The sequence below is a fragment of the Myotis davidii genome, unplaced genomic scaffold (assembly GCF_000327345.1).
Source record: "Myotis davidii unplaced genomic scaffold, ASM32734v1 scaffold1628, whole genome shotgun sequence".
NCBI lineage: Eukaryota > Metazoa > Chordata > Mammalia > Chiroptera > Vespertilionidae > Myotis > Myotis davidii.
Window position 1 is genome coordinate 1,935 of NW_006299023.1, and position 8,326 is coordinate 10,260.

Genomic DNA, 8,326 nt, shown 5'->3' on the forward strand with positions numbered 1-8,326 from the left:
TTGTTTGTTTCAATTTAGGGAATACCATGTCCTTATTTTAATAGTTACATAAACATGTGCCCCAAATTGAAAGATTAAGTTATAAATCTCAGACTTAGTATGACCTTTATTATCCATTAAAATTTAAGGACAGCTCTTAACCTTTTTGTTGCCCAATCAAGCTGTCTTATGAGACTTTGATTATAATTACTAATCTTTACTTATTTAATTTAAAAGTATTTTTGTTTTCAAATAATCTTCTATGATGAAAGAAGATATAAAAGGAGTATATATGACAAAAATCTCAAAGTAAAAAGGCAAATATCTAACAAGTTGTGGAAAATCTAGAGCCATGTTTTGACTTCTAATAGCATCCAGAACCATAGATAATGTAGTTATGTAGTAACCCAAGAATTTCTTCCTTCAGTTTCCAAACCACCACAGCGGAAGGGTCGTCCATGTCCCAGACCAAAAACCACACCAGGTCCTAAAACACCTGAGTCCAAACCAGGTAAACACGTATTCTGGGTTTAGAGTCCCAGCAGCCTAATTGAGCAGGATCTCAGGAGTAATATTTGGAGCAGGGAAAGGTAGATTAAGAGAGAGTGGAGCCTTGAAATCACCATAATACGTGGATGAGTAGGAAGATGGGGAGGAATAAAATCAGAAAGAGTGGGTAAAAATAGAGACTAAACAAAAGAAAAAGTCTAACCACAATACTAGTATAGAGGATGTCTGACTTCAGGGTGGTAGTCAAAGATTTTCTGGATCTAGATCGGTCCATGGACTTTCATGGTGGTGTTCCTAAGGCACCTGATGGAGCCGTTGAGATTTGATTCAGTAGACGGAAAACTCTTCTTTGCACATGAAGGCATGCTCTTTCTTTGCTTAGAATAGAGGGATGCACTATTTGATTTGTCATGAGGAGGCCTCAGTGTCTTTCCAAAGATAAGTTCTTAGCAATACCCACACATCCCACTTTGGCCTATTAGTTAGATAATCAAAGAAGGGGGAATAAGAAAATAAGTACCTGACTTGATATAACCAAATTTAACAAAAATATTTAACAGTTTTTAGAAGATGCTATATAGTTCTAGAAACTATATGACACTAATAAGATTCATTTTGAATCAAATGTTGCATTTTCTTTCATTTAAGACAATCATTTGGTTTACTTTTAATACTTTTGGTCAGTTTCTACTGCAGACTTTGAACCAGTAACGTTCAGCACTGAGGCTTGGGTGACAACACAAGGTAATAACACATTGTGATCCTCCCTAAATGCTTTCCTTCCCATGGTCAGACTCATTTCAACAACGTGGTAGCTACAGGTTCTTTTGTTTCTTAAAGCTGCATTGTCATTCTTTCTTGTCACTCTTTTATATTCTTCATCATAAAAGTATTGAAGATTTTGATTCTTAAAACAAGTTATACCTTGTTTCTCAGAGAGCCATGCATGAACCTAACTCAAGTCATCTGTTATGCATATAACCATCTGAAATTGTTTTATAATTTTATGTGTTTTTTTCACCAATGTTTTGTTAAAGGTGGTTTAAAAGCAATTATTTTGAATCTAACAACTATTATGGTGTCTAGGAGTTTCTTTGTGGATCTAAAGATCTACTTTTTTAAAAAAACTATGTGATATTTGTTCTTTGATAGACATTTTAGTTGATTACTGGTCTTATTTAGTAAAATGTCAAAGTTCGTATTTGAGTATCACCACCACAATAATATTTTAGCAGTGATTCTTACCTTTTTATTCAGCAGAAGAGTCATAAAAATGATTCTTCACTTCTTGAGTTAATAACTTAATTTTATATATGACTTATTTCCAATGAATTTCCAATTTTAAAAGAATAAATACTATTATTATAATAAGGGTGAAAATTTTAAATTAACAAGTTAAAAAGACACGTTTCCTAAAGTATAAGAAAATCTAATAAGTTTTAGGAAATTGAGAGCCACGCATCATGCTATCCATAACTTCTGAACTACAGACTCCTTAGTAACTGAAGGTTTTCTTTCTTCAGCTCCTAAGCCATCAAAACGGACCCGTCGTCCACGTCCTAAACCTAAAACCACACCAACTACTGAGGCACCTCAAACCAAATTGGGTAAATGTGGGTTTCTGATTAAGGGACTGAGTCCTAGCAGCTTTGGGGAGCCTAGGGTTGATGTCCATGGGTGGGAGTGATAGCCCATGAGAGCCTTCTGTGGGTGAAGGCACAAGATAATCTGCTGCTGCTCCCACTGTTGAGTTAGCAAAGGAAATCATGGTTGGGGGAGACCTGTGTGGCAGCTGAATTCCTTGTTCTTCCTGCATAAATATCTTCTCTTTTAATAGATATTTTATTTACTTTTCCTTATTACATTATATTCTCTTATTAAAGACAAAATATTTGAAATAGAACCAAGATTTTTAATTGAAGAACCAAACATTAAGTGCCTTTCATCCCTCTAGAGTCACATCAACAGCTGTGAGGATATCACAAAAGTAGGCAGCTTGTTTTTACTTCTCGTCCGTGGTATAGTCAAAATCAAAACCTACCCCAATATGAAACATTCAGAGATTGAACCAAGGCAGTGTGTCTGTGCAAATCTAGCTTGTTCTTTCTGCAGAGGCTGTGAACATCTTCAGAGAAAGAGAGAAGTCTGTGAAGGACAGGAGTAAGGAGTTAGAAACAAGTTGGGTCTTAAAATCATGAAAATGAACAGGCAGAATAAAGGGGGTACAGAGGCCAACCAGAGGCATGGGCTTCTGGAAAAAGGGGGTCCTGCTTCTAAATGGTGATGATAGTGCTGTGTTTGGAAGGGTCCACAAGAGTAGTAAAAGAAAAGTCCTTGAAGTTATGACTCCGAAGTTTGGATCTGACCCTACAAGTATCATAGGATACCACATTTTTGTGATCAGAGATGTGCTCTATTGGGCACCACATGCTGAGTGAATGTGCCTTATCCTGATTTGTTGGGTGCCTAAACTAAGTTTGAGCCTATTTCCAAATTTGAGTTTTCAATGAGATGAACACGGTTCACTTTGCTTTATTCTTTATTCTTCTTTCAAACATAAATGCTATGTATTATATGATTCTTTAAACATGCTATTTTCTTAAAGCTTCCACAGATTACCAACAAGTGCCAGAATAGTTACCTAAATATATCTATATATATAAAAACCTAAGCAACCATTCACCCATTTGACCATTCAACCATCAGGGGGCAGACACTCAACTCACTGACCACCAGGGGGCAGATGCTCAACACACAAGCATGGAAACATGGAATAGAGTGATAAATCTCAGAGGAAAGGGGAGAGGGGGAGGGCAGGAAGAGATTAACAAAAGATCTTATGTGCATACTAGAGGCCTGGTGCACAGATTCATGCACCGGTGGGGTCCCTCAGCCTGGCCTGCCCAGATAGGGCCAAAATCAGCATCCGAGGGGTCCCGGATTGTGAGAGGTCATAGGCCAGGCCAAGAGACTCAACCAGTGCATGAATCCGTGCACCAGGCCTCTAGTATTTAATAAAATGTTTAAACAAGTTTCCAAGAGCAATAGTTAGAATTAGGTACTTACAAGTATCATGTTGACTTTATTGAGATACTTATTAGATTTGTGTTAGGCTATGACTGACTATCTCATAAAAGAACATTTACTTGGCTATAGGGTGGTTGAGCCTTTAAATAACAAGTATTTAATTTTAGAAAAACATTTAAAACTGCTGTACACCTCTTAAAGCAGTATTATATGTGTAAGATTTAATTTGCTGACTTTCACAAGTATTTATTTTATTGCTTTTTGATTAGTTCCTATTACAGATCTTGAGCCTGGTACTCCTAGAACTGAAGCTCCAGAAATCATAGGTAATGAGAATGTGTGTCCTTCAAATAGTGCTTTTCCTACTCATTGTCATACCATTATAGTAACAGGGTCTCCTTCATCTTAAAACCATCTCAACATCTGTTGTTAATCCATTAGTCTTCATCTTGAAATTATGCTAAGCTCTATGTCAAGCTATCTGTTGGATTTACGAGAACTGTGCATAAACTAATTTTAGGACATCAAACTGCCATGTAACTTCTCAACATTGTGTCACATGATCATGTGCATTTCTCTTTCAAGCTTCATTTCAAGCATGACTTTCCATCCATTCCTTACTTACACTGCTTAAGTCACATCAATTCTGGAAATACTGTATTTCTTTGCTCATATTATTTTTTATTATATTTTATTGTATTAGTGTCTCTGTGATTATACTGGTGGATATATTATTTCAATAAATAATATTTTTAGTTAATTGTTAAGATTTTAAATGTGCTAAGTCTTGAAAGTTTAAATGACAAGCTTATATGACAGAGTAGACTGACTCTTCTGACAGGGTTTAAAAATGTTTCTTAACTTATTGAATCAAGGACCACTTTAAAATTTTGATGAGCACAGTCCATTTAGTATGCATTGATCCTTACGTTTTCAAACATATGAACTCATAATTGTACTGTGGTTATTTAAATTCTAGACAAAAATAATAGGCACGTATGTCAATTTGTACGGAGGGCAAGTAGACTGATAAAGGCTTTTCCCAGTAGAGTTAGAAACGTATATCTTATACAAATGTGCAAAAAATCTTGTCCAGGAGAGTTTTCCATATTAGCAAGAGTTGTATAATCCAACATCTTGTTAACCATAGTATTTAGTGGAGTACAATGCTATATCTAAGGAGATTAATGGGTACTTGGCCATTTGGTCAAACCTGCAAAGAACAGGTGTCTCTTTTCTCTCAGTTCTGAAGTTTAAAAATTGACCTCTGAAATTAGTCATCAAAAGAATTTTTAAAATTTCTTTGGCTTATTCTATTATTTTTGGCCAGTTCTTCCCACAGTCCTTCAACCTGTTACTCTTACATTACGTAATGATATTCTGTGTTTCTTATCAACTTTTCTGCCCATTGTCAACCTATTCAACCATCATCATAATCAAATTGTCATCAGCTTCAAAGGACTGTCTTGTCATCCTCTGCTGTCTTTCAACTTTATTTTTCTTCTTCTTAAAAGTATTGCAGATTCGCCCTAGCTGGGTTTGCTCAGTGGATAGAGTGTTGGTCTGTGGACCAAAGGGTCGAAGATTTGATTCCAGTCAAGAGCATGTACCTCAGTTGCAGGCTTCTCCCTGGCCCAGGCCCTGGTCAGGGCTCATGCTGGAGGCAACCGATTGATGTGTTTCATATCTATGCTTCTCTCTGTCTTTCCCTCTCTCTTCCACTCTCCCTAAAAGTCAATGGAAAGATATCCTTGGGAAAGGATTAACAAAAAAAAAAAGTATTGCAGACTCTTAAAAGAAGTTACCTATTTTTAAAAGCTATTCATGGACCTAGATTAGAATGTTTGTGTTATTTGAATTTTTTTCATGTACTTTTGTCTAAACAGAGCTCACATATAAAGCTAAGTTTCAAATGCAGTGGGTAATGTCTGTATCATCTCTAGACTAAACTAAACATAACAATTGGTATAGTGCCATGGATTCCTTGGCATATTTAAATTTCTTGGTGTGAATTTAAGACCACACAACCTACAGTTTGGCTAGAGTCCTTACCTTTTTTCGAAGTTAAGACTCTTGTATTTTATCTCTCAAGATTCTTTAGTAATTAATTTACCTTTTTTCAAAGTTAAGACTCTTCACTCCTTGACTTAATTTTATGTATTTTATCTCTCAAGATTCTTTAGTAATTAAGGGAAATTAACAAAATGGTAGAAAATATTTTAATCTTAAAATTTATATAACTTAAATTTCAAGGAAATATAACATATTTTAGAAAATCAAGAGCCTTATTTCCAAAACCACCTTCACTAGAGTAATCCAAAATTTCTCCCTTCAGTTCCTAAAACACCACAATGATCTCATCTTCCACATCCCAAACAGATTTTCCAAAGCAAGCTTTCATATTAATTAAGAGTCAGAAAATCAAACACCTTGGAAAACCTCATGTTGACCATAATAAGATGTTTAACTGAGTTCAAGAGCTGTGACTACTTTCTGCAATGAATTATTCCTAGCTACAGTCTGACCAAAACTTCAAAAAGAAACTATTTACTCTTTGTCCATTCAAAGGTTTAAAAAAATTGTTTGTCATTTGAAACTAATGTTTTGAAGGAAAAATTAAGACTTTCTATGTGTGTTTAAACTTTCTCATTTTCATGTTGTTGCTTTTGGTTAGTTCCCACTACAGGCTTTGAACATGTTATTCATAGTTGTGAGGCTCCAGAAACATTAGGTAACAATTTTTATGACCTCATTAAACATCTTCTTGCTCATTAAAACCCATTCCATCACTGTCACAGCCAGAGTTGCTCTTGCTTTCTTAGACTACTATTGATTGTCATTCCATTTCATACTTCATCATGTAAGTAGCCAGGATTCTTAATTCCAGTGTTACCTATTGTTTTTAACAAATGTCCTTGGATCCAGTTGAGGAAATCTATCTGGTATGAAACCCCCTTTAAAATTTTATTATATGATTCAGTGTGAAGAGTCTAAAGATCAAATTGCTCTCCTTCTATTTGGTATTTAAATCTATAAAACAATGTCATCTAAGTAACATGAACTTTCTCTGAGCAACTTTACTTTCTAAAGGTTTTTTTGATATTCTCATTACTCTATTCCTATTTTAAGGAATGAGGATTTCTTATTGTATTAAATTATCAAAAAATGTTGCCTCCTGGAAGTGCCAATTCTAATAAATATAAGTTACAGGCTCTGCAACCTTTGATGAATTTGGCTATTCATTATTTTCCACCACAGTATAGCATTGTTCTTAATCTAAGTAGAAATTTCTCTGAGTATCTAATTATGCATATTAATATTTGTTCCTTTAATCAATAAATTTTATGTATTAAATTGGACTCTAAAGGACCTTCAGTGATGATAAGGAACAAATTATGTTAGTATAATAAATTTTTTCACACTTCGGAAATAAACTCAAGAAACTGTCTAATATGCTTTAGAAAACACAGGTCCTATGTATAATGTTGGTGGTTGTTTCTAGACCTTCAGACACTATAGTAACCAAGATCTTCTTTCTTTAATTTTAAAACAATGGGAGGGGGGAAAAATCCTCCTCTCAAACTTGCATCTTCCTGAAGCTTCTCCATTGAAAACAAGAAAATCTATGGTTTCTGGTTTAAGAGTCCTTCCAGCCCATTGCAATCGGGCCCCAGGAGTGACAAATCGATATCTTGCTAACTTGCACTTCTCACTTCTATGCCTTCTAAATACGAAAGTGAAAATAATGGTTAGGATGTCTACGACTGCAGGGTTGACCAGAAGGCTCATGGTTGGGAGGCCTATGTGGTAGCTAAATTTGTCATGTACCCTGCATAAGGAGTGTCTCTGACAAAGGATGTATCTTATTCAATTTTTTTACTATTCCACTTCATTCATCTCTTTTTTTTAAAGTGCTGCTTCTTTGGTTTATGTAAACAAACATTTCCTTGGCCTATGTGCTCTCAGCACCATATTAGCAGTTGAGTGTGGTGGGGTGGGGACCTGAACAGAGATGGAGATCAAAATAAGAGTGTGTTTTACCTTTTGAACAGATGATAATATAATTATGGAAAAAAACCTGTTCTCGAGGTTTTTTTTAGATATTAAGACAATTTGCTTATACAAAAGCAGCTTGTTTAATTGAGTGGTAAAAATATGCAGAGGAGCCCTGACTGGTTTGGCTCAGTGGATAGAGCATCGGCCTGCGGACTGAAGGGTCCCGGGGTCGATTCCAGTCAAGGGCATGTACCTTGGTTGCAGGCACATCCCCAGTAGTGCGTGTGCAGGAGGCAGCTGATCGATGTTTCTCTCTCATCGATGTTTCTAACTCTCTATCCCTCTCCCTTCCTCTCTGTAAAAAATCAATAAAATATATTTAAAAAAATATATGCAGAGGAAATTTTAAAGGAGTCAAGGATCTATGTTAAAAAATAGATGGACTTTGAAATAACTTTGGGATTTGAATTAGTAGATGGAAGGGAGGGAACAGCAAAAATAAAACAAAATGTCTCACCCCCTACTGAGGGTACCCAAAAGGGCAGTCAAACTGAAACATAGAACAAAATACTGTTAGGTGATACTGAGCATTATGTTAATGATACTATTATGAAATCAGCTGTAGGAAGCTCTTAAAAGCCCTTGTGAGAATTCAGATTCAGATGCAATAATTAATGATAAAAAAAAAAAAACAATAAAAAACCTGATTTTTTAAAAAAAAGCTTTTGCTTTTTCTAGAAGGATGCTTTAGATCAGGGGTCAGCAAAAATTCTTATGTGAAGAATTAGTGAGTATTTTAAACTTTGCAGGCCAT

General features: G+C 35.3%; 1 protein-coding gene across 1 annotated transcript in view; it reads left to right on the forward strand.

Moving 5' to 3' along the window:
• Positions 1–411: 411 nt before the first annotated feature.
• The window catches only part of LOC102753636 (target of Nesh-SH3-like), an 81,268-nt gene continuing 73,353 nt past the window's right edge, over positions 412–8,326 (forward strand). The window contains exons 1-4 of the mRNA XM_015571052.1: positions 412–490; positions 1,174–1,233; positions 2,013–2,096; positions 3,786–3,842. The gene's annotated coding sequence lies outside the window, so the exon portion shown is untranslated. The remainder of the gene's footprint in view (positions 491–1,173; positions 1,234–2,012; positions 2,097–3,785; positions 3,843–8,326) is intronic.